Here is a 26,374-nt window from a genome sequence, read left to right on the forward strand (position 1 = left end):
TGACCGAGAGGAAAGGGAAGTTTCAAAGAATATGTCTTTCCGTAGTAATTTTTCAGCAGATCTGAGTTTGGAGATTATTAAGAAACCCCTCCCTCTTCTGGAAAGTGGAGAAACCCTTGAAATATTTTCTCTTCCACTTCTTATCCCTTCATCGTCAGCCCGATTAACTCTTTTGAAATATTGCTTTACTTTTTAAAAAAGAGAAAACATGTTTTTGGCTTCTCTTTGTTGCTTGGGAGACGATACTTCTTAAACTTGGAGCCCTCGTTCAGTTTTCATTAACTGACCATATTAGAGGGTACCAGCTCTCTTCTTTCTCAGCTATTACTGGAGCCTTTTCAACTACTTGACTTTTCATTGTATATATTTTTAAATCAGTGAAAGAGTTATCTAAACTAGGACTTCTTATAATCAGAGGTTTTCCGTGGCCTCTTGGAGCCTGTCCCCTTAGTTTCTAGAGCAACTGAGTAAATGTGTGCAAGCCCAAGTTCGAATGCACAAGCATTTGCACACTTAATATCTTGGTCTTAATAATAAGTATTTAAGGAAACTATAATTTTAGGAATGAAGCAGAAGAGATAAATAGAAACTGGAAAGAGGGAGTTGGGGGAGGTTAAGAATTCTAATAGGTAAGTGAAAATCATTATGATTTTCTCAGTGTGTGTGAATGCTGAAGGAAACAAGGAACTCATTTTTGCCCATCCTGAATTTATACAAATGGAAAGTATAGAATGTCAAACTTGTGAATTTTCAATATTCCAGCATGTTTGTTTTTTGTATATACTTTCTATGTTAATGTAACATACATAAAATAGCAAGATAGGCCCAATCTTTATTTGTCCTATGGTTTTGTTTTGTTTTTTTTTTGGTGGGGGGGTAGTTTTTGGTTTTTTGAGCCAGACGTCAAATCCCAATATTTGATAATGATCTGTCACATAAACTTTCTGAATAGAAAATTTCTGCGGTGTTCAGGGTTCAGTTATCAAAGTTAAACAGTTTATTGTGGTATTTAGTATCTTAACAAGTATATTAAGAAAAGTATTTAGATATGTTTTCATAATTTTGTCACCTAGGTTCTTTGCATCTTTGATCTTAACATTTCTATATCCCGTGGTTTCCATCGCTCACTTGGTGGAAGAAGGTGAAGGGCCTTCAGTGGATGACATTTTCATCACATTTAGATCCATATCTGTAGCTACACGGTGTACACACATTGTTACTATATATGCTCTGGTTTTATAAGGCCTGTTTTTGGTTTATAAGGCTCTGTTATTTACAGTAAGTTATCAGAGTTTTGCTTTAAAAAAAAAGCAAATGGCAATTTAATTACAGAATTCTAGTATAGTAGACAAACATGCTCATGTGACTTTTTAAAAAATAACTTTAGGTTTATCTGTCATTCCTGTATATGTTATAGGAGTATTTTACTGAGGTACTCTCTTCTTTCAGAGCATGTGAACCAAATTATTGCATCTCCTCACATCTGTGAAAATAACAATGTGGAATAAAAGGAAGGAGAAGAGATACATTCTTGTAATATGTGTCAAATTAGACAAAGTTGTAAATGACTTCAACTCCAATTAATAAGGAAAGGTTATACTATTTGTTGTTGAAAGGGAAAGTATACTAGGCAGAGAGGAAAAGATTTTACAGTGTGGACGTTAAAGAAAATTTTTGTTCTCTACTATAGCGTAAGACTGCCAGTTTCTGTGGAACACAAAGCCCTTCCTTTCTTGGACAGCTCAGTGCTTTGCTGGCATTTTCTTCAAAATCTGTTTTCCATCAGGACCAAGAGGAGGGAAGGTGTTAAGAATAAGGGAGGTTAGAAAGGGGGTTGCTGTTCCTTTAAATAGTGCAGGGAGCCCAAGTGGCAGCAGGCCACTCCGGAGTGTATTCTTTTGTAATGAATCACCAGTTCTATTGTCTGCTACCTCCACTCTTTGTAGCTGGAAGGCCGAAGTCTTTTACCTGAGCTGTGGCCAGGTCCCTATTCGTTCCAGGGTGGCTGGGAGGAGAGAAGAGGGAGGGTATTTTATGCTTTAATTAAAGACCGGTAAGAGAACAGGTATGTTTTGCTTTGTTTCATTTTCTATTATCCTTTCTGGTTTTGTTTTTGTTTTTTTGAAATGAGTTGGAGTAGGGAATCTTTTCTGTGATTTTGCTAAGCGTATCCCATTTTCTGTGCATTTTGAAAGTCCTCAGTGATTATTTAGTCTCCATTTTGTGGCAGTGCTTTCAAGTGATTCCATTGGGTTGCCAGCCAGGTCCCCCCGAGCCCATCCCACCCTTCATCCACAGAGCTTCAGCCCACACTGTTGGCTTTGGCTCACTTCCACTTTCTGTGGGCTGCACAGGACTCTGGGAAGTTGGGGGGTAGGCGGAGATTGGGTTTGAGGCTAATTTATGTTCCTTTACAATGAACCAAAAAAAGCCTCACTTTTTCCAGAGCTTTGGTTTCTTTCTGAATTCTTCTACATTGCTCCTTATCTTCAGTTATAACCATTTCCTTGCCAAGGCCAAGACTGGCTCTTGAAAAATATTGCTATTCTAAAAATTACTCAGTTCCCCTGAAAAGATACCCAGAATTCCATATAAATCTGAGCAATTTTGATTTACTAAATGGTTTTTCTTCCCAGTCACCTCCCATGCCCCAAAACACACACCTTTTTTTGGCTCCTTCCCTTTATTTTTTTCCTTTATCTTTCTTCTTAGTTTTGTAGTCGAGACTAGGAAAGCTTAGTGTTTGACAAACTGCTATTCAGGATTGTATTGCTACCGAGGACACCTCCATGTTGAAAGGGAAATGACACTCCTCACCCCTCTCAGTGGCTTAGCTCAAAGTCCTGGTTGTGTTCCTCCAGTTTTTTGTTCTTCCCTGAAAATTTTCAAACTCACATCCAAAAGATCGCCATATGGGAACAATCTCATTTCTCTTTTGACTTCTGGTTCGTGGACTACTCACATTTTAACTTCTCTTCACATAATACCTTACCTTGGTTTGTTTCTTGGGCATCTGTATGTGATTGTCATGGTAATGATACAGCCCCACAGCCCTCGAGCATCCTTTTGGTGTACAGTTCCTCTCTGGAATCTGGCATTGTTGATATCTCAAGCATTCCCTTCTGGAATCATAATTCCTCACTTTTTTCCCCCAACATTCCAAAACCACTGTCAAATCTTTCTTAAACGTTTCTAAACAATACTTCATATGTGAAATCTAACAAACACAAATGGAATGCTCCCCTGCAGTAAATGCTTTGTTGTTTCCAATGTAGCAACTTCATTATTGGGTTTGGATGCTCAACTTCCAAGCAGAAATGTTTCAGTCTGCCATCATGATGTATCATTTCCATTTCCCAGATGTGCAGATGTCCCTCTATTACTAGTAGAATGATTAAGTTCAGGAAATCTTGGAGTCAAATAATTCATTAGAGGTCATTGCCAGAGTGAATCATTTACAGTGCAGGTCTGATTTTGCCACCCCTGTGCTTTAAACCTTCCATTTGTTTCCCTTCAGACCCCAGTGTCCTCACTCTGGTCTCTGAGGCCCTGAGTGACCGGGAACCTGGCTGACTCTCCAGCCTTATCTCCTGCTGCCCTTCTCTTCCCATGTTCTGCTCCGGTGGGTGACACTGGCCTCTTCGCTATTCCTTCTAACACACCTTGCATCTTCCTGCTCAGAACCTTTCCTTCTGTTTTTCTTTTAGGTGGAAATGCGCATCCCCCAGGCTCTCAAGAGTTCTTCTTTGACCTTCCTATCTCAACTTGAATTCCCCAATTGTTCCCTATTCCCTTAACCTGCTTTTTCTTCACTTAATCACTGATATTAGTGTTTGTCATTACTCTTTATTTGCTTGTTTATTATCAGTGCTACCCCACCCCTACAAAGAATGTAAGTTCTGTGAGGCAGGGACCTTTGTCAGCAGTCTCTTGTATTCCCGGTGTCTAAAACTGTGCCTGGCATGTGGTCAAAATAATAGCTAATCAGCTAATCTTTATATATGATGTATTACTATCAGGTACTGTGCTAAGCACTTTACCTACATTAACTCATTGAATCCTCTCATCAACCCTATAATTATCCCCATAGGACAGAAGAAGAAACTGAGGCATATTACGCTTACATAACTTGCCGCAATTTATAAGCTACTAAGAGATGTTGTGGGGATTCATATCCACAGACTGGCTTGGGAATCTGTACCCTTAACCACTGTGCTCTAGTGCCCCTTGTAGGCATTACATATTTATTTAATACTTGCTGACTGTGTGAATGAATGAATATAGTTGAGACTCTCTTATTCACTTCTGGAATTTCCAATACTTGTAATAACAAGGAATTCACTATAGAATAAAATGAATTTATTTTTCTAATATTACATAATAATAATAGATAACATTATAGAGTATATATTATGCATTAGGCACTGTCATCAGTGCCTTATGTAATTCCTTTCAGCAGCCTTATAAGTACTGTTAACGTCCATATTGTAGAACTTAGGAAACAGGGATACAGAGGGGTTAAATAACTTGGCCAAGTTGACAACATCAGGATTTAAACCCAAGGAGTTTGGCTCCAGCTTCCCTGTTCCTAACCACCACTAATAATTACTGTTATTGAAATAACCTTTTGTTCTTGCATACCACTTTGTACCAATTTTACATACAAATCACATTTACATACAAACAGTTGTTGTATTCATATCATATGTCACTTGTCAATCTCTTTTTGAGGTAGGTGGTGTTTTTGCCACCCCTCCCCCACCCCCACCCTTACGATAGACTTTGACATTCAAGAGGTCAAGCAACCTTGTAGTTCTGGGAACAGACAGGGATAGGTTCCAAATATGAGATCCATTTAATTCCAAATTTGCATACTCTTCCATTATACTACACCTCATAGGTAAAGAGTTCCACTGTTGGCTGTTACAAAGTAGAAATGTTTTCCTTATGGTGAGCTAAAATCTGTTTTCATTATTGTCTTCTCATTGTTTCTAGTTCTGTCATCCAGAGTCACATGGAGTGGTTAATCTCTCTTCCTCATAAAACCCAAGTATTTGAAAATAACTGCTAAGTGTTCCCTTCAATCTTCTGTTCTCAGTACTCATCTTACCTACCTCCTTGAATTATTCCTCATAGATATGAAACCATATGGTTTCTATAGTCTTTACTGTTCTGGACTAATTATGACAATTTATATGAATGATTTATCATTTATATCCAATTACTAAGTAGTTATGAGTATTATTAGGTATCATATCTTTGTTATAAGTTTTGTTTTTTGATAGCATGTTGTGTTTACTCAGTTTTCGTAGTCTATTGACCATGCAGTGTTGTCAGCAATTTATTTATTTATTTATTTATTTATTTTTGGCTGCGTTGGGTCTTCGTTGCTGTGCGTGGGCTTTCTCTAGTTGTGGCGAGCGGGGGCTACTCTTCGTTGTGGTACACAGGCTTCTCGTTGCGGTGGCTTCTCTTGTTGCAGAGCACGGACTCTAGGGCGCGTGGGCTTCAGTAGTTATGGCGCATGGGCTTAGTTGCTCCACAGCATGTGGGATCTTCCCGGACCAGGGCTCGAACCCATGTCTCCTGCATTGGCAGGCGGATTCTTAACCACTACGCCACTAGGGAAGCCCTTGTCAGCAATTTATAACTTCAAAATAAGAGTATATTACGCTCAACTCTTAAGTAGAATATTGTTTTTCTTCTCCATTTTAAAGCATGCTGTCAGCTGATTGGCAAGAATCTACTTGCCTTCTAACTTTTCTAGGTCTTGCCCAGATCCCTCAAAGGTTACTAACACTGAAATTTTCACTTTTTAAACTTATTTTTTAGAAATACTGTTTTGAAGATGCCAGTTGGACCAACAGATGATATATTAAAAATCAGCAAAAGTAAATTTGATCACCTCTCTTGAGATGTTGAAATTGTATCAAAAAAGAGTGTTGAAGAGCCCAAATTGGGAATTATAGAGTCTTTTAAATCAGTAGCAATAGTAAATCATGATCTTATTTTTCTATTGAGAATAGACGTAAAACACAACCAAAAAATAAATTAAACCCTTGAAAAATATTCTGATTTAACAATCCATATTATAAATCAAATACCTTAGAAATAGCCTTAGATTAGCTTGCTTTGGCATATTATTCTTTTCATCATTCCTCTTGAATTTTTTCAAAGGGCTATCAGTTTCAGAATATTAGAATAACATTTCTAATTTAATTAATGGTCCAGGAAATAAGTATAGCTAGACTGCTGTTAACAGAAGGAAATACAGTTTTAAAAATTATAACTTGAAATCATATAACTGGAGATATTTAATTCATTTAGAACTGCAGGATAAAGTTCTGCAAGCAAAATTTGATATTTCATATATAAAGGAATAGTTAAGAAAATATGGAAATGGAAATCAATAATTACTTTATGAAATTAAAAAATAATACTTTTATATCCACAAATAATGTAACTAGTCTTTTATCTAATATTGTATGAGATTTCTTATAAGAACTTCTGAACAGATAAGCTGAGACTTAATTGAAGGAGATGAGATTTTGAAAGACTCCTAACTTAGAGCAGAAATCCATAAACTTTTTCCATTAATGACTAGATAGTAAATATTTTTGGCTTTGCAAGCCACGCTGTCTCCGTTATAACTGTTCAGTTCTGCTGTTGTAACAAGAAAGTAGTCATCGATGATACATAAGTGAATGGGTGTGGCTATGTTCTAGTTAAACTTTATTTTTTTTTAACATCTTTGTTGGAGTATAATTGCTTTACAATGGTGTGTTAGTTTCTGCTATGTAACAAAGTGAATCAGCTGTACATATACATGTATCCCCATATCTCCTCCCTCTTGCGTCTCCCTCCCACCCTCCCTATCCCACCCCTCTAGGTGGTCACAAAGCACTGAGCTGATCTCCCTGTGCTATGCGGCTGCTTTCCACTAGCTATCTATTTTACATTTGGTAGTATATATAAGTCCATGCCACTCTCTCACTTCATTAGTTAAACTTTATAAACACTGAAATTTTAATTTCATATTACTTCCGTGTGTCACAAAATATTCTTCTTTTGAATTTTTTCAACTATTTGAAAATGTAAAAACCACACTTAGCTTTCAGGTTGTACAAAAACAGGTGGTGGGCCAGCTTTGGACCAAAGCCATAGTTTGCCAACCCCTGATTCAGAGGGATGCAGTCCTCCCTGGTTTTTAGTAGAAGGAAGGTTTTCCCATATAGCTTGATGACAGGGACACAGTTTCTAGCAGCTTTAATGGGTCATCTTGGATCCCCGTTAGGGTGAAACCCCGACTTGCTCTCTCATTTTTCCTCCCAGAAAATTTGAAGATTCTTTTCCTTTTCTCACTTGCGTTCTCCCTCCACTCTACCCCCAAATCTGAACCACTTGCAATTCCGCAAATATGCCATATTTTGTACCTTACTGCTTTTCATGTATTTCTTCATATATTATTTTTCATGTATTATTACTTTGGGCCAGAATACCTCTTTCGCCCACATGAATAATTTCTTGCCTTAAAGATTTAGCTTAGACTTCACTAACTTCAGAAAGCTTGCCCTGTCTCATAGAGTTGTCCCTTTTTTGTGCTTCCTTGGCATTGTATATGTATTGTTCTCTTAGTCCATAGTATGTATTACTGTAATTGTGAATACATTTGTCTGTTTTTTCCATCAGACTGTAGTTTCTTTCAGGATTGGGACTATATTGCCAGTGTTTATTATTGTATCTGGTTCAATTTAGTTTGTAATAATACTTCTTGATTGAATTAATGAACTTTAACTTGTTAATTCATGACAAGTGCAAAACCAGAAGAGTTAAATTGGGTAGTCACATATATTCTGGTGCTTATTACTTAAATCAAGTAATACTTAAAATATAATGTCATTTTGGAAATGGATGCTTTATTTGGTTAGAAGAAAGGAGGATTTTAGAGCAAACAGCTATTTGGGGAACACACAAATCTCTTGTAGATGTTCCAGTGGAAGGCTACATATATCCAGAAGATAGAATGTGGGTAAGTGGCATAGGAGCTCTGGCCTTCTGAGAAGTCAAGAAAGAGGGAAGAAGAGAGAGCATGACTCCAACAAGGGTGGAAGGGCAAAGAAAGTGAAAAGGTAACAGTGAAATTTTAGGGACTGGCAACCCATAATAAGTATACCAAATGTGGTATATTGGCTACAAACCATCCCCCTCTCTCCTTTTCCTTCCACTCAAGATGACCAGGAGTAGATTCTTTTACAAAGTTGTCAGCAGGGGGGAGTGGGGGTGGTGGGCGGGGGAGGGATAAATTGGGATTAGCAGGTAGATACACACTACCATATGTAAAACAGTTAAACAGCAAGGACCTGCTGTATAGTACAGGGAACTCTACTCAACATCTTGTAATCTGTAATGGAAAAGAATCTGAAAAAGAATATATATGAGACTGAATCAGGCTTCCCTGGTGGCACGGTGATTGAGAGTCTGCCTGCTGGTGCAGGGGACGGGGGTTCGCGCCCTGGTCTGGGAGGATCCCACGTGCCGCGGAGCGGCTAGGCCCGTGAGCCACAGCTGCTGAGCCTGCGCGTCTGGAGCCTGTGCTCCGCAACAAGAGAGGCCACAATAGTGAGAGGCCCGCGCACCGCGATGAGGAGTGGCCCCCGCTTGCCACAACTGGGGAGAGCCCTGGCACAGAAACGAAGACCCAACATAGCAATCAATCAATCAATCAATAAATGGATCTTTAAAAAAAAAAAAAAAAAAAGACTGAATCACTGTGCTGTACACCTGAAACTAACACAACATTGTAAATCACCTATACTTCAATTTTTAAAGAAGCTATCAACACCGATATATATTAGACCATAATCATTCCATGTCATTTTCAAAGCTTGCTGTTCATTGCTAAGACTAAAGTCTTTTTTACTCTCTGTGTATTTCCTTTAGGTAGTTTCTATTGTGGTGTTATTAAGTGTGTACTGATCTTTTCTTCCTTCTGCAGTGTCTAATCTGTCATTAGTCCAATCCAATTTTTTTAAGCTCAGACAATACAGTTTTTTTTGTTGTTGTTTTTTATTTTTGTTTTTTTTTAAATTTTTGGCTGCATTGGGTCTTTGTTTCTGTGCACAGGCTTTCTCTAGTTGCAGCGCATGGGGGCTACTCTTCGTTGCAGTGCGTGGTCTTCTCATTGCGGTGGCTTCTCTTGCTGCGGAGCACGGGCTCAAGGCACACGGGCTTCAGTAGTTGTGGTGCATGGACTTAGTTGCTCCGCGGCATGTGGGATCGTCCCGGACCAGGGCTCGAACCTGTGTCCCCTGCATTGGCAGGCGGATTCTTAACCACTGTGCCACCAGGGAAGTTTGACAATATAGTTTTCATCTCTAGAATTTTGATGCGGATCTTTTTTATATCTCTTAACATGCTTTTACATACAGTTTTTTTGAACATATGGAATACAGATGTTTTAATGTCCTTGTCTGCTAATTCTAACATCTACATTCATTCTGGATCAGTTGCAATTGATTGATTTTTCTCATCATCATGGGCTGTCTTTTTCTGCTTCTTTGAATGCCTCGTAATTTTTGAATGGATGCCAGACATTGTGAATTTTACCCTGTTGTATGCTAGATGTTTTTTTTTTTTTTCTGTAAATATTCTTGAGCTTTGTCTACAACACAGCTGAGTTTCTTAGAAATAGTTTAATTCTTTCAGGACTTATTTTTAAGTTTTGTTAGATAGGACCAGAGCTGTGTTTAGTCTCCGGTTAATTTTTCCTCACTATTGAGGCAAGACTCTTCTTAGTACTGTAACTGATGCTTTTTAAATGATCAGATTTTCCACTCTTGTTTTTGGGAACAGGCTCTATTCCTGACACTGTGTGAGTTCCTAACACTATTCTCTTCAGCTCTTTCTCACATATTATGCAAGTAGTTTCTCACATACTCTTATTATTTAACTGAGTACTTGAGGGGAACCCTCTGTAGATCTTCAGAGTTCTCTCTATGCAGCTGTCTCTCCTGTGGTGCTCTCCCCTGTGACCTCTAGCTGTCTTGGCTTCCCTGGACTTGACGCTTTATCTCCTCAACTCATGAAGACCACCAGGCTCTGCCTGGTTTCTTCTCTGTGCCACAGTCTGGAAACTTTCTAAAAACTCACCTTGGTTTTTCCCATCTCAGGAATCACTGTCCTTCTATGCCTACTGTACAGTGCCTTGAGTGCTATTATTTCATGTATTTTGTTCTGTTTTTTAGTTGTTTGAGGTGGCAAAATAAATCTGGTCCTAGTTACTCCATCCTGATTGGAAGCAGTTATGCAGACATTATCTGGATCTGGAACCAAATTCTTAAGCGTTGAATGAGATCCGGCGGTGGAATAATTTCAGGGAGAGTCTAGGACTGATCTAATCAAAGGCAAAAATAGTTCTTTAACAAAAATACATGGACAAGATCACAGGAAAAATAGGGTTTCTGTGTTTTTGTAGTTGAGCTTGATTTGTGGTCTGTTGCAGAAAAGGAGAAAGATCCTTTTCTCCTGTGGGTTACCTATCATTGCAATTCTAACACAATAGAGAGGGAGAAAAGTCAAAGTACCATCTGCTCACTTCAACAGTGTAGAAGTTAGGGGGCACTTTGGATGAGCATTGATCTAAAATTTATGAAACTTTAGAAAGCCTTTGGTAAGCAACATTTAGACTTTCAGCCATTGTTATTTAAATGGTTTTCAGGTTATCTAGACATTTCAGCGGGTAAGGGCGCTATGTAACTAAACATGTACATACTAGAGAAAGTGGGTGTCATGACACTGTTTGGAGCTTTCTTAAGTTGAAATGGTTGCCTGTTATTTGCTAGTGTAGCAACTGTGAACAGAAGTTCAGCCGAATATATTCTTTAAAGTTTTCTCTCTTGAGGAACCAGGAGACATTTTTGAAAAACTGGGAATGTGTGTGTTTTGTTTGGGTAAATTTCACTTAGCCTATGTTTTATATAAAGCCTTTAGTACAAAGAATGTGGAACCCCTCCACCCCATGTTGGTATTGATGTTACTGTTTGTGTAAAAAAGAACTTGAACTTTAAAGTTATAACTCAACTATTAGGTTTATATTGTGGACTATATATACTTTTCCCCTTGTTCCTTCTTCCTTCACAATAGGTAGTTATTATCTCTACTACTTTTTTTTTTTAGCAAAGAGTTTTGTATACATGATCTCACTTAATTCTTGTAGGTACCCCATTAGGTAGCTGTCCTTCTCATTTTACAAATAAAAATATTGAGGCATTGAGAGGTTAAGTAACTTGTCCACAGGCACACAACTGTACATGACAAAACCTGGGTTTGAACCCACACTTAGCTTATTCCAAAATTTATGCTATTTCTACCCTTTTTTAATGATAGCCATTATATTAAGTATAGTATGAAAGATATCGGCCTTAATATTTATTTAACTCTTTCTTTACATAAGAAAAATCTCTGTAACTCACCTTTAGCCAGAACCTTGAGAAATGTCTGCTGATTTTCTTGGAGCCTTAGGTTCCTCTGGGATAAGTGCAGAATTGATCAATTTGACTATTCTATACATAACTTTCATTTCCTGAAATTTTATCTCAGCACAGAGCTTTTACAGTTTGATGGTTTAGTATTTCATATGGGAGCATTTATGCAGGGTAAGAGAGAAATCAAAGCATTGGCTCATTTGAGCAGCTCTTAGCCACTTTGGGCAAGGGAACAGATAAGCTGTTTAATGGCACTTTGTTACAGAAGAAAACACAGTTTCACATGGTAATATACCTAATGTTTCTTCTTTTTTACTATATTCTGTCCCTTGGGTAAGGCCTCTTTATCACAGAATCAGATTCTTAGAGCTGTAATGAACTTTATTTTACAAATCAGGATATAGAACCCAAGAGGAAGTGAGTTGTCCAAGGTCATACAGCAGAATACGGCAGAACTGGAGCTAGTTCTCCATCTGATATTCTTCGTACTGTCAGAACATCTTAGAAAGTCCAGACTTTTAAATAAGATGTTTAGTCTATAGAGGCTAAAATATCAAACCCTTACGCTCCCCATTCCTAAAGGGGAAAATATTAAAATGAGTAAAAAGTTAAACTCATATATCATGGGCATTCTTTGCTGGAAAATTATTCTTGAATGAAGCTGGATAGTCTAGTTGATATGATAATGAAGTTCTAAATGAGAAAGATTATAACTAAGAAGAAATAAATATGCCCTTTGATTTTTTTTTTTTTTTTTAAGTATGCTTGAAGATTTTCTGTTTTTGTTTGGTTATTGAGCATTTGACTTGGCTTGAAAAGATAGGAAATGTGAAATGAAATCCGGGAATGTTTTCATTACCGAGCAACCATTGAAGTATATAGACAGCTGCTTTTTGGTGCTCTTAGGAACTGATTTTAGGTCTCCGCTCTCAGTTTTCTGCATGCCACCTTTCTTGAGTTGCATCATATCCTCCCTTATTCTGAGATAGGTTTTCCTGGTTAGTAGTAGTGACAGTTTCTTTATGATAGCTTTTTTCATGACTTCTCCCAACGTAGGAGTCTAATTTCTTTTCTAGGTTTATTTGTCTCATTTTGATAAAGGATTAAATATTGCAGCCACTAGTTTATATTTCATTGCTATTCCTGAGGGGTCAGAGTCTGTGGCTTCCCTTATTGATCTATATGTTAGAGATCAATAGGGTGACAGGAAATGTTTTCCTTCCTTTAGACTGCGTTCCGATCTTGACCACTATTACATTTGTGAAGAAGGAGGGAGATGAAGAGTTAGGCATTCTAATTGGTAAATACTTGATTTTTGTTTTGTTTTATTTTCTGAGAGTGATTAGACCCTTGAAAGTCTTGTTTTGTCAGGACTTAGAATAATGTTTAGCACATAGTGCTGGGTGTACTTGTACATGGCACTTGGGCTATGACTCGAAGTACACATTTAGTTCTGACCTTCTTTGGGTTTCTTTACTTCCTGTAATCTAAATGTATCTAATTTACTAAAGCATAAGTACAAAGGCTGTTTCTAGAATTGTAGTAAATACTTTTCATCTTCCTTTAAGCTTCTCTAATTTGCTTTTAATAAGTCTTAGTGTTGTTGAAGGGTTATTTTAAAGAAACATAGAAGTTCATTAATACATGTCCTTTCTCAAAATGAAAAAGGAACCTGGAATTCTGGAATTTACTTATGGTTGAAATCTTTTCCAGAAAATACATTATAACTTCTGGGTCAGGATGATAGATAATTTTACTTGCCTTCTATCTCTTGTAAGACTCCACTGAAATAACAATATAGAAGTACAAAAAGAAATAAACCAGGAACAGCAAATAGAAAAGGGTGAAGAGTGATGTTACTAATAAACAAGAGAGTTAAACAAATTTCTGGAAAAGATAAAGCAAATGGGAACCAATTGATGGATGAATTGGAGGAGAAGCTAAAGCCTGCCAATTAGTACCAGGAGGCTGTGAGTGGTGTGGAAGCTGGTCTGCCCAGCAGGAACCCCAAGAGGCTCCAGGCTCAGAGCAGGAGTTAAGAAGGGATGGAAAACAGGGATTTCCTGTGCATTATGTAGAGGATGATTCAACTACTTGGCATTGCTGTAGCCTTTCCAGCCCCTTCCCAGTGGAAGTAGCCAGCCCCAGCATTTACTATGCTGCCTCTTTTCTCCAGCATTAAAAAAAGGAAAAACAAAAACCCCAGATTGTTTGATTCCAAATAAGTTGATCAGAATATTTGGGGAAATTTAATTCTTTTTGTATTAGATATTGGCACCCCTTCCTTTAATCTGATATTCGGAGGATAGGAGGTCATTCCACACTTTCCTAGTAGCATACACTAAAACGAAGCCCGCCCGCTGCCATGCTCTTCCTTATCTCATACTGAGTTCCCAGTTAGAATTTTAATTCCAGGAAGAGACCTAATAAGAGAACAGATTTCCTTATGTGATAGAGGAAATCCACACCAGCTAACCAAGTCCTTATACCTGGGTCACCAGTACATGAAGATCCTTAGTCATATGAGAGGAACTTTCAGCACGAAAGAGAAGAGAAGAAACAAAAAGAAAACCTGACCCTAGGGGAAACAGATAATCCAGGGAACAGAGGAAGATTTAAAGAAGCATTCTAACTAATGTAGTCAGATTAAAGAACAGAATGCGTTCATAAAACCGGTTCTGGGTGTAATGAGAAGGGAACAATTTGAGAATGAGAAAGAGCGTGAGAGATGAAGAATATGATAGTCAAAAGAAAACATGCCATAGAAGGAAAGAAAGTAGAGTTAAAGGTATCTCCCAAAATGCAGAGCTTTAAGACGCGAAGATGGAAAATACAAGAGATAAGTCTCAGATGATTTCTTTAGCCCATGTTCCCTAGAAAATAGAGCCTGAGACAATACTTTATTGGGGAGTACGATCTCAGGAAAGCAGGGGGAGGAAGGGGGAGTGAGAACAAGGAAGAAAGGTCGGCCAGAGCTTTGTAAAAGACGTTGCTGATGACTTAGTTTCAGTAGAAGTCTTCAGAGAGGTTGTATAGACTGCTGCTCCTCTGCCCAGTCCATTGGAAGGAAATGTGGAGATGTTTTTTATCTACTGGTTTCCTCTCATCTCCTGCTCCTCTTCCGTTTGGTCAAAGTTTGCCGTACAAACGGTTAACGCACCTGACCCTTTCAGTGGCCTCATGGGGAGGCCAAGTCCTATGTTCTGTGCACAGATCTGCAGATTGACGTGACATCTAAGTCTGGAGAGGTGAGGACTCAGTAACCCCTAAGGTAGCCTCCAGCCTTGGAGCCTCTGCCTTTTAAGAAACCATTAAAAGAGGGCCACTCCCAAGAGGGCTGATGAAAGGAAGGACAGGTAGGAGGCTGCCATTTTCTATCATAAGCTCTTCTGTACCCATTCAGTTTGCTATTAGTACATGTACTAATTTCATAAAAATAAAAATTAACTTTAAGAATGGAAAATAGATTACCCAAAACACCCTGGAAATAAATGTCAAAGATCTTTTAGAATGCATTTGGGGGAAAAATGAATTTCAAATATTGAAAGATAAAATCTAATCAGTAGTTTAGAGGTCCTCTATCCCCCCAACCTGATACTCCCTGCACACTTTTTGCTAAGTATCTCTCCATACCACACCTTCTGTTTCTTGTGTTGCTTGCCTGTTTATTATCCGCCTCTCCCTACTAGAATGTAAACTCCATAAGGGCAGGAACTTTGTTTTTTTAATCACTGTTATCTCCCCAGCACCTAGAACAAAGTGTCTAATAATGCATGGTAAGTACTTTATAAATATTTGATGGCAAGAATTGAAGTCGAATAGATGAAGTATGCAAGGGACTTGACTTCCATACAGAGGTATTTGGACTTGACCTGTAGGCATTGAGGAATGTAGGATTTTAAGAAGAGAATTAATTAGCAATATCTGATTTAGGTTTTATTTTAGAAAGCTCATTCTGGCAGCTGCTTGGAAAATTCATTAGGTTGAGGTTAAGTTAGAAGAAAGGAGAACTATTAGAAAGGTTCTTGGGTTAAACTGGGTGAGAGTTGATGAGAGCAGAGACTCTCATTTTTCTTTTCATTTCCCACAGTACATAACTTGGACTCTCACATGTAGCCTTTCAATTAATATATATATATATTTAATAGTAAATATTTGTGAATGGTTATATTGTAGTGAGCTTTCAGCAGAGTTCCTAAAGCTATTGAGGGAAAGGTCCCTATCGTTTTTACAGACTGCTTCAGAAACAGATATTCAACTACCTGGTTGATTCAATTTAGCATGTATTTTCTAAAGATCAATTACAGTGCGCTTATCATTTGGTGAGGAAGCTACAATAAAGAAGTATATGATTCAGTCCCTGATCTACTTAGGGGCTTTACTTGTGAAATGAATAGAGGAAATGTAAACCATCATGTTAACTGTGGTTGCAGACACAATGCCGTTTTGTCCTGGGAAGGGTATAGGGAAAAATTTTGTCTGTTACTATATATATATATATATCTCATACGAATTGCTCATTTTAAAGTAGACTATAATAGAGAATACCCAATGTAAAAATCTATAAAGAATGATTAAATATTTTATTATTCAGGGCACACTACAAAATCTTGCTAATGTTTTATTATGAACCTGAGTTGTGGCTATTTTCAAGGATATTCCAGTTTAACATCTAGAGAAGATGCAAACTTAATTGCCCATGAAGACACAATAAAGAGTAAATTAATTTAAATTGTAGTGAAAAGTTTGGTTGAGAAAAAGAATAATCATCCACGCATTGTATAAATCACCAATTACATTGACTAGAATAGACAGCCAACCATTAATTGTGTGTAAGGGCCTTCCGTTTCCAAGGAAGCAGGTAGCTGACCCGGAGTATCTCTTGTGGTCTCTTGTTGCCCGTGGAAGACAAAATTCATGTGATGTTTGAGGTTCTAAATACTGCTTTAAGGAGATCTGGAAGAAAGAGCTCTTAAAAGGTTGGAGACATTAGGACTATTACAGGGTTTGTCATTTTTAACCTAATAGACTATTGGGTTTGAATGACTTTGTTCTGAAATATTTATTTTTCTGTTTAAATATTTATTGCTTTGAGATGGCAGAACTCAGCCTCAGGGGAGAGGTCAGGCTGGCTTTTCTCTCGAGTAATTTGAAAGAGGTGTGTGTGTATTTTTAAGACAAGTGATTTGGTAGTATGTCTGCAATATTCTTGTTGGCTAAGACTGTACCTTCCTTAGTATTGTACTAGTACTAGATCCTGTAATTGATTTTTAGTGTAAGCATGAAGGTAAAGTATATTGCATTTCCTGTTTCATTTTTATTTATCATCTGTTTGCAAGAGCTCAAAATTGCTCTCAGTCCCCTCCTACACTCCATCTCCCCTTCATGTGGCTGTAGCACTCTCAAAACTTTGTGTCCTTGTCCCTCAGTTATACCCACTCTAAAAGAAGGACCCATTGTCAGGCTTGCATTTCAGTAGGTTTGCGTTAAAAAAACAAGCAAAAACTGGTGTTTATTCTCTTATCTGTGGGTTCCATATAAGGTAATTCTCTACTTTCAGGTAATCTACATTTATGGCCACTATTACCTTCTTCTCATAGCTTACTCTCTCCCTAGGCTCTTCCCTTCTTCTAGAGGTGTAGATGCTTCTGGATATTTTCTGGAGGCACCTGCCACCGCCATGGTTCTCTCCCATTCTGCCTAGCCAAAGCCACTAAAGCAGTGTTTCTCAGCGTGGTACCCAAACCACCTACTGGAGTAGTGAGTAGTACCAGGCTCCTACTCCAATGCACTGAAACATAATCTGTGGGGAAAGGATAGTGATTTTTAAAAAATATGTCCCCAGAGTGGTTGTTATGAACAATAAAATATGGGAATCTCTGCTTTCAAGGAACCAGGTAAAAGATGGGTTTGTGGGTGTGAGGGGCTGGGTCCCTACCGCATGGGGTTGGTGATCTTATTGTTGAGACTGCAGCAGGAATAGATGTGTCCCTGGACTCCTTTCTTGGAGTCAGAAATACTTTCCCGTAAAATTAATATTTCAGTTGGTGATTGGCCTTTTATTACTATAGTCATTATCATATAATCATTAAATCTGTTCTTGTGAGTTTCCTTGGGATCCTGGCCATCTACTAAGCCACAAACAACCAAACGAAAAATGAACTGTTAGAATTCAACCTGAACATAAAAATTGGAGGCTACATGGAAACTTCATGTATAGGTTTTCCCTCCCAATTTCTAACTTACCTACAGATTGTCTGACATCTTATGGCTCTGGGTATAATTTATATTCACTGTAAAAGAGAAAACACATTATTTACTTTAGTCTAACTTTTGCCACTGTTAAATTTAAGAATCTAGAATGAATTTCACTTTATGCCTAGTAAACTGGCATTGTTTTGTCTTTGTACATGTTTATTCATGCACTTTATTTCTCTGGGTTTTCTTCTTGGTCTATCATTCTTCTACAGAGTTGTTAAAAATTATTTTAATTGATTCTAGATCATCTTAAATCCAATGTTCTGTTCTTATCTTTCTGCATTAATAGTTTTATAGCTCTTTTTTCCCTTTGGTCACAGACATCTGGGCAGAAGTCACTGCTTTTAGTACAAGAACTGAGAAGAATGACAGGCCTTTTCTTAGGTATTGTCAACTGAGAGCTTTTTGTAAAGTTTTTTACAAAAGCAAGCAGAGCTTGAAATCTGAGCCTATCTGAGCAATTCGCAGGGGATAAAAATAATATAATATATAAAATACTTGAGGCAAAAATATTTTTTCTCTATTACAAACCTAGAGAATTAATGTCCATTTATCTATAGCATTAGGAAAATGGTTAGTGACATTGGCAGTGATAAACTGGTGAGAAGATGCTCCATCTAAAAAAACTAAGTGATTCTTTTTGTGATGGTTTGAATAAAATTAATATTGATCTGTTTCTATCGGTGATGTATTCTGAGCATAGCTGTAATGTGAGAATTGGGCAACTTTTCTCTTAAGATAGGATTTGCAGCCTGTGGTTTGTAACACAACAGCGGATTAGGTATATAAGTGAGACTCAAGATTACCAAACTGAAAAAATTAGAATGAAGTTGAAAAATAAATGGGAAGATACAAACAAACAAAAATACCTTTCTGTCCTTAAGATTACACAGACTTTAATTATCCTAGGAAAATGAAGACAATTATATTTTGGGCCTTTCTTACAGTACTTTATGCTTAGCTTTATTTGTAGCACAAATAACATTGATGTAATTATTAGTTTATGTGCCTTTCTCACCTTTTAAAATTTGGTCCTACAAAAGCAAAATCTTATTTTTGCCATTTTGCCTCCCCTCCCTGCCATGTTAAAGACTAGCATGTTGTAAATGTTTAAATGTGAGTAAATAATCGATTCAAATAATACTCAGAATAATTCAGTAAAAACAGAGAATATGCTTAAGAAACGATAAAGCAGACTCATTCACCCCAGGGTGACTCGTAAATAATGAAAAAAACTTTTCTTTAAAGTATTGATAAAGGTGAGTGGCTTAATAGGTCCTGAATAGTGAGTCTGCAACTATAAATCTTAAAAAAAAAAAAAATCATCCTGTTCCTCCTCGTTCTCTATAACTGGTTGGTTGCCAAATTCTTGTAATTCCACCACGCAGTGTCTCTTGATTCAGTTTCCTTTGCCCCACTACATTTACCTAGGCCCACCTGTCTTCTCCAATATGTTACAAAAGCCTCCTGGTTGTCCCCCCCTCTAGTACATTCCACATACTGTTAACATTATATGAGCTGTGCTTCTGCTATTCCCCTATTTTGATGGTTCTTCACTGCCGAGAAATAGTAGTTAAAATCATCAGTATCTAACTGATTTGGGTATTGGGATACTCAGTACACAGAGCAAAATATCACAGAGGATAATGGAGAGGTTCCAAGTAAGTCTAGTTGACTGGAAAGGTGGTTAACTCATCAGCAGAAATAAGAAAAAGAAGGTAACAGATTCAGTTTTTTGACATACAGAGTTTGTAATGTTAGTGGGATACTGAGAGCAGAAGGACCGGAGATGGGTGGGAAATGGACACCCAGAAAACCTGGACCTAATCAGCTGGGGAGCTGGGCCCCAGATAAAGAGTTTCACTTGTTCTCATGTGAACAATCCTCACAACAACTCTCTAAATAGAAAACCCAGTTTGCAGATGAAGAAACAGGCTAGAAGGGGTTGAAGTAATTCATCCATATCTGGTAGGAGGTACAGTTGGGATTTGAACCAAGGTCTGTTCTTCAGGCTCATACGCTTTCTTCTTTTTACTTTACCTCCCATGAAAGCTTGGGAGAAAGGGCATGGTTGGACCTAAAAAATACTTGGAAGTCACTCTCCTAGGCGGGTGATTGTTGAAGTTCTGGGATTGCTGTGGGAGATTGACTGATAAAAGCGTTGAGTCTTGGTCCTTGGGTTATACATTTTTCCTGTTTGACGGGACCTATTTACTGTGATAGTACATTTGAATTTAGAATTAAAACATTTAGCGTATTTCACATTGTACACCAGAAGACTATAGATAACTATCGCCTCTGTTACTCCATGTGATTTAAAGGAGAAGGACATCATCCCTAACTCCTATATTTGCAAAACCATGTATCTAAAGCACAAGCACATAAATGTTGATTCCTTTTGTTACTAATAATATTCTACCAGTTCTCTCTTCCTTCCCTAACACTCTTCTCCCACTTGATATCAACCCAAGATAACATTTGTTTCATTATGTATTATCCCTCATGGCGCTCTGTACTGTAGCCAAACAAAGCAATTCACTGCAGTGCGCATATATGTGACTTTCCATCTTAATCTTCCTTTATTTAAGAAATGTTAACACTTAATATTTATTAGGCACCATATTTGATTCTACATTGTACAAAACTGACCCCACTCATTATAATGAAGCTTTTAATCTAATAGGAAAGATGAGACACGTATCTAGGTATGTTAAATATAAGGCTTTGAATTTAAATGTCTTGTACGTGTTAGTAGTGCATGCTAAATGCTATGAGAATATAGGAGTGGAGGAGTTATTTCAAACTGGAAAGGACAAATGCAAACACTAACTGAAGGTCCGCTATTATTAGACACTGTACAAGGTAGGTACTTTTGATTTTTTAATTTCACTTCAACCTCACAGTAAATTCTGTTATGTCCATTTTATAGTTGACAAAACTGAGGCTTAGTTTCTTGTCCAAAGTCACACAACTAACAGGTCCCAGAGTCAGGGTTCCATCCCAGGTTTGTTTGGGTCTAAAGTGTAATCTCTTTCTTTTATACCTGGCGTCAACAAACTATGGCCTGCAGGCTAAGTCAGGCCCACTGCCTGCTTTTGTAAGGCTCATGAAATTCTCACATTTTAAAATGGTTAAGAAAAAAATCAAAAGAGGAATAATATTTCAGTGTCCGTGAATGAGGTTTTCCTGGAACACAGCCACGCTCATTCGTTTATGTGTTACCTACGGCTGTTACCTACTAACAGCAGAGGCGTTGCATCAGAGACTAACCATATGGTCCAGAAGGCCTAAAACATTTCTGTCTGGTCCTTCATAGAAAACCTGTGCTGACTCCTGCTTTCTACCGTCCTTCTCTAAAGATGGCCTCATGGAGAAGAGATTACTTGAGTTGCTGAGTTTTTCAGTATAATGAATATTCATGATAGAGGATACAGCGTGGGGGAAAGACACGGATCCCTACTGTTGCAGCCTGGCTGTGATTTGGGAAAGCACCATAGTTAGGGAATATTCTAGATTCATTGCAATACAGAATTATAGTTAGGAGTTGTGTATGATATGACTGGGGAAAAATGGTTGAGGACCCCACTGGGGATGCCACAAGGAGTAGTGACTAGCAACACCAGCTATGGAATTGGCTTAGATTTGGATTTGAGTGGTTAGCTGAGTGGTTTTTGATAAGATACTTATTAACCTTTTAAAATGTCAGTTTCATTATCAGTAAAAGGAGAACAATGTAAAATACCTACCTTTTAGGGTTGTGAGAATTAAATGAGTTAATATATATAAAGTACTTAGAATATTGCCAGACACATAAGAAGCATTCATTAAATATAAGCTGCTAATACAGGTGAGAGAGGGTCTAGAGGAGTTTAGAATGTATTTAGTAGGCAGTAGTGAACCTCGGTTTATGTCACCGATGTGGTACATACATATTGTTCTGAATTGTACTGAAATTTTGCACACGTTTATGGTAGCCTCCCTAATGTGATTGTAAACTCCTAAGAGGCAAATTTTTAACTTCTGTTATAATGTCTTCAGTGCCTAAAACAGCTATGTACCCACAGTAGTTATTTAGTACATGTCTTAGAATTGAAATGGAATTTCAAATATCTCTTCCCATTTCTTTTTCAGCTAGTTGATCATTCTAGAAACTTCTTCAGTGGATTTTTCTTCTTTGCTAGTTGGTTTCTCTATCACTGTAATAAGATTTGTATATCTGTAGTTTTTCTTTCTCTCTTTTTTCTTTTTTTTTTTTTTGGCCGTGCTGAGCGGCATGTGGGATCTTAGTTCCCCGACCAGGGATAGAACCTGCACGCCCTGCATTGGAAGCACGGAGTCTTAACCACTGGACCACCAGGGAGTCCCTGTAGTTTGTTTTCTTAAATATTGTTCCCACAAATACATGGTCATTAAGGGTTGTTGTTTTTTAATTTCACGTGACATCCATTACAGTGGCATTCAGTAGGATTTTAATACTTTACTAAGTTGTGGAAGGTTGGCCCCGCAGTCTACCTGGTGCTTGTAGTGGTTGAGAACAACTTTTATTGAGAGTCTAGGGTTTTAATCGCTTCACATTTTATGTTACCAGTTCTTCACAACAGTATAATGGCATTAACATTGCTATTTTACAGATTAAGAAACTGGAGCACAGAGAAAGTAGGTAGTAACATGTTTAAATGTTTACAGCTATAGTAACTGGCAGAGCTAGGATTCAAATTATCTTCTAACCATACACTCCCCATACATTGCCCTTTGTGAAATACGAAATTTGTTGGGTCTCGGATGGATTTGATAATATTTTAGGTAATGTGAAAGTAGTGGAATAAACAAATTTGTTTGCATTGGCAAATAATACATTTTCAAAAATTATTATGTCTTCATAATTTACACGTTCCTTTCCTGCATGGTTATCATCTTGAACCTTACTCAAAAATGGCATCACTAAAATCGTTGAGTTGCAGTGGCCTGCATTCTGTGTGAAATAAAATACTGTTTTTGTCCTCTTAATATTTAATTTCTCTCCTTAAACTTTTGTGTAGATAATATAATGACAGTGAGATGGCAGAGTATTGAATTGGTTTGTTGAATGATTACTGAAATATCAAATGTAACCCAGATCTGTCTGTTTCATGTAGCTCTCTTCAGAGGTGTTTTCCAGTCCTTTAAAAATAACTTTAGAAAAACAGTCTTCTCACTCATTTGTGTCTTCTTACTTTTTAAACCAGAGAGTTAGAAATGTAGGTAGGTTTTTCTGAAATTTGGAAAATCTGACTTTTTAGTATAGTTGTAAATTATGTTGCTTCTGGAAAGGCAGTTAACCAAAGAATGTCTTTGTTTATAATTTCCTGCCAATCCCTGTGGTGAATTCATGTGGATAGTAGGAGGATTGGATGCATTCTGCTCTTTCTGTCCTCACAGTTAGCTTTTCACACAATGGGGACACCATCTTACATGTTCTGCTTTATTGAAAAAAGTATTATTATTGTTATGAGGGGATAGGGAGAAATAGGGGTTGAAGTTTTAAATGGAGTGGTCAGGGAGTTGACATTTGAGCAGAGATGTGAGGGAGGTGTACAAGTCTACAAACCCTGGAATACCTGTGGCACAGGACTGCCCTGGGCACTGTGAGGGGTACAGGGCAGAATAAAAAGTAGTCCTTCTTTCAGAGCACTTTCATTTTAATCGGATACACTGATAAGAACTAAAAGGTAACTGTAGTTTATTTTTCCTCTCATCTTTCACATAAAATCTTAATTTATTTTCTAGGGAAGAAAGGAGTTGTAGATAAATCTTTATTAGATTCTTGTTAGGCGAGGTAGAAATTTTATTTGCATAGTACTCCCTATTGTCTTTTTTAATCTTGTGGACGAGAAAGTTAATAGACTGCTAAATTAGGAAAAAGAGAAATTGTGTCTAGTTTTGTGGGCTACAAGAAAAAGTTAATTCATTTTCTCAGATGAGATATACTTAAACTGCTTAGCCTGTGATATTAAAACATTTTCAGATAAACTTAGAGGTAAATCTTTGCCTAGAAGTAATCATGTGGACTGATATCTCATAGTTTGTGGGCTGTAGTGCTTCTCTCCTGAACTTGTAACTTTGGGTTTTTTTTTGTTTTTTGTTTGTTTGTTTGTTTTTTAATTAATTTTTATTGGAGTATACTTGCTTTACAATGTGTTAGTTTCTACTGTACAGCAAAGTGAATCAGCTATACGTATACATATATCCCCTCTTTTTTGGATTTCCTTCCCGTTTAGGTCACGCAGAGCGTTGAGTAGCGTTCCCTGTGCTGTGCAGTAGGTTTGAACTTATAACTTTGGAATATAGCCTGGAAATTTAATAGAAGTCTGAAAACCATATAACATTTTTAAATTATAAAAATGTATGCCTGGGGACATTTTTAGACATTGCAGAGTGTATGAGCTACATGCAAAATCACTCCTATCCGAATTTCATTCCTGTAGTATATAAACATAGTGTTTTTTAACAACATTTTAAAAAAAATTCCTGTATGTAACAAAATAAACTACCAAGAATTTCTTCTTGACCTCCTAACAGAGGTTTACATTTCCCTTTTTGCGGGGGAGAAATAGTTCAGCCTCTGCCTGTCTTGCATTTCTTTGAAACACATAGTGCCAAGGCCACACGTGGATCCTAGAAAAAGGTTTGACCTTTCTTCCCCCCTCTCCCACTGCTATTTGACATGTTTATTCAGTTGACTGAGCCAGCTTTATCAAGACTGCCTCTGTGGGAGAGTTAATATTGTGCTTTGTGTGCCAGAGCAGCATCCCCAGCAGGGCTGAGGTGGAGGATGGAGGCTCCGGTGAAAGAGAAGAGTAAGAGGAGCACAGTCGGAGCATTAGAAGTCCCCTTTGCTGTGTTCATCATAACTGGGCAACAGTGTCTTTTAGCCTTTGTGTGTTATTTAGTAGACCCGTCCTGTGTCTCTAAGAGTATATTTATGCCTAGAGTTGGAGTGTAGATCTATGAACACCTTTGGTGCTCTTATTCACCTTCGTTCACCAACCCACCTGAAATGGAATTTTCTCTTTCCTATCTGTCCTCAGGCCAGTAAATCCCGTGAGGTCTTCTGAAGCAGTGTGCTTCATGTGGGTGGGTGGGTGGGTAGGTAGGTAGGTAGCACTGAATAGTTTGAAAGAGAAGGAAGAGAATTATTTTATTTCCTTCTTAGGACACCCAGAATAGCTAAGGAGAAATCATTTACAATACCCTGACCTTGAGATCATGAAAAGAACTTATATAGTGATGAGTGACAAGAATTATTTTTTCCCTGAAGAATTATGGGTAAAAATTTAAGGTCTTGCTAGCATAATTTTTAAGAACTAAATAAAGGGAAGGGTTTTTATGTAAAGCAATCCTTAGTACCATGTAGACGTGATTCTTAGACACTAGAGACAGCCTGAATTTTGATGCTGCATAACTAAAATGAAAGACAATTTTTGTCTCTAGATAATGTCACTACCATTTTCTTAAGAACAGCACAATAATTCAGTGCTTCAGCATATGAAGCTTCAGCTTCCTCTTACTGGTTACGTTTTTCATCATTCTCTTTTATATTAAAAATACTTTGTAGGCTTTATTACAAAAGTAATATGTACTTATTAGGAGCACAAGGAAACTTCGGGGGCTTTTGGAGAGATATGTTCACTGTTTTGATTGTGGTGATGATTTCATGAGTGTACATATGTATTTCAAAACTTACCACATTGTACACTATGAATAAATAGCTGCAGTTTATTATAGAATTGTTCCTCCGTATCCACAGGGGATTGGTTCCAGGACCCACTGCAGATACCAAAATCTACGGATGCTCAAGTCCCTTGTATAAATGGCATAGTATTTACATATAACCTGTGCACATCCTCCCATATACTTTAAATCGTGTCTAGATTATTTATAATACCTAAGACAATGTAAATGCTATGTAAATAGTTGTAAATACAATTTAATAGCTGGACTATGGCAAATTCAAGTTTTACTTTCTGGAATTTTTTTTCCTAATATTTTTCAATCTGTGGTCATTTGAATCCATGCTGCAGAACCCGCAGATATGGAGGGCTAACTGTATATGTCAATTATATGTCAGTAAAAGTTTTTAATATTTTTGTGATTTGATTATAAAAAATTGGACTTATTTTATGGTTAATATGTATTTCAATTTGTTAGTGAGATTAAGCACTTTTATCATACAGCCATTTGTATTTCATCTTCTGTGAATTGTTCAGTTATATTCTTTGACTCTTTTTCTGTTGATTTGTGTGTTTCTCATCAGTTTGAATAACTTACTCTTGACTTAGTGATGGTAACCAGTGTGTCTGTCTTACCTTTGCAGCTGTTTTCTCCAGTTGGTTTTTCTTTTGACTTTAAAATCCATTTCTCCCCCTCTCTTCCCCTCCTTCCCATCCTCTTTTCTTTCCTTCCTAACTTCCGTAGCCAAATCTTTTTTTTTTTTTTTTCTTTCTGGTTTTTAGGTTTCCTATCATACTTAAGAATCCCCCCCACCCCAGTAATACTCCCAATATTTCTTATATTTTCATAGTTTTAGTAGTTATATTTTAATCTTTTTTTTTTTTTTTTGCATATGCAGGTTGAGAGTTGAGGTTTATTTTTTT

The 26,374-nt window shown here is 37.4% G+C and overlaps 1 protein-coding gene across 14 annotated transcripts in view; it reads left to right on the plus strand.

Moving 5' to 3' along the window:
- The window catches only part of RBFOX2 (RNA binding fox-1 homolog 2), a 263,107-nt gene that overhangs the window by 171,557 nt on the left and 65,176 nt on the right, over positions 1-26,374 (plus strand). The window lies entirely within an intron of this gene.

This window comes from Eubalaena glacialis, chromosome 11 (assembly GCF_028564815.1).
Source record: "Eubalaena glacialis isolate mEubGla1 chromosome 11, mEubGla1.1.hap2.+ XY, whole genome shotgun sequence".
Classification (NCBI taxonomy): Eukaryota; Metazoa; Chordata; class Mammalia; order Artiodactyla; family Balaenidae; genus Eubalaena; species Eubalaena glacialis.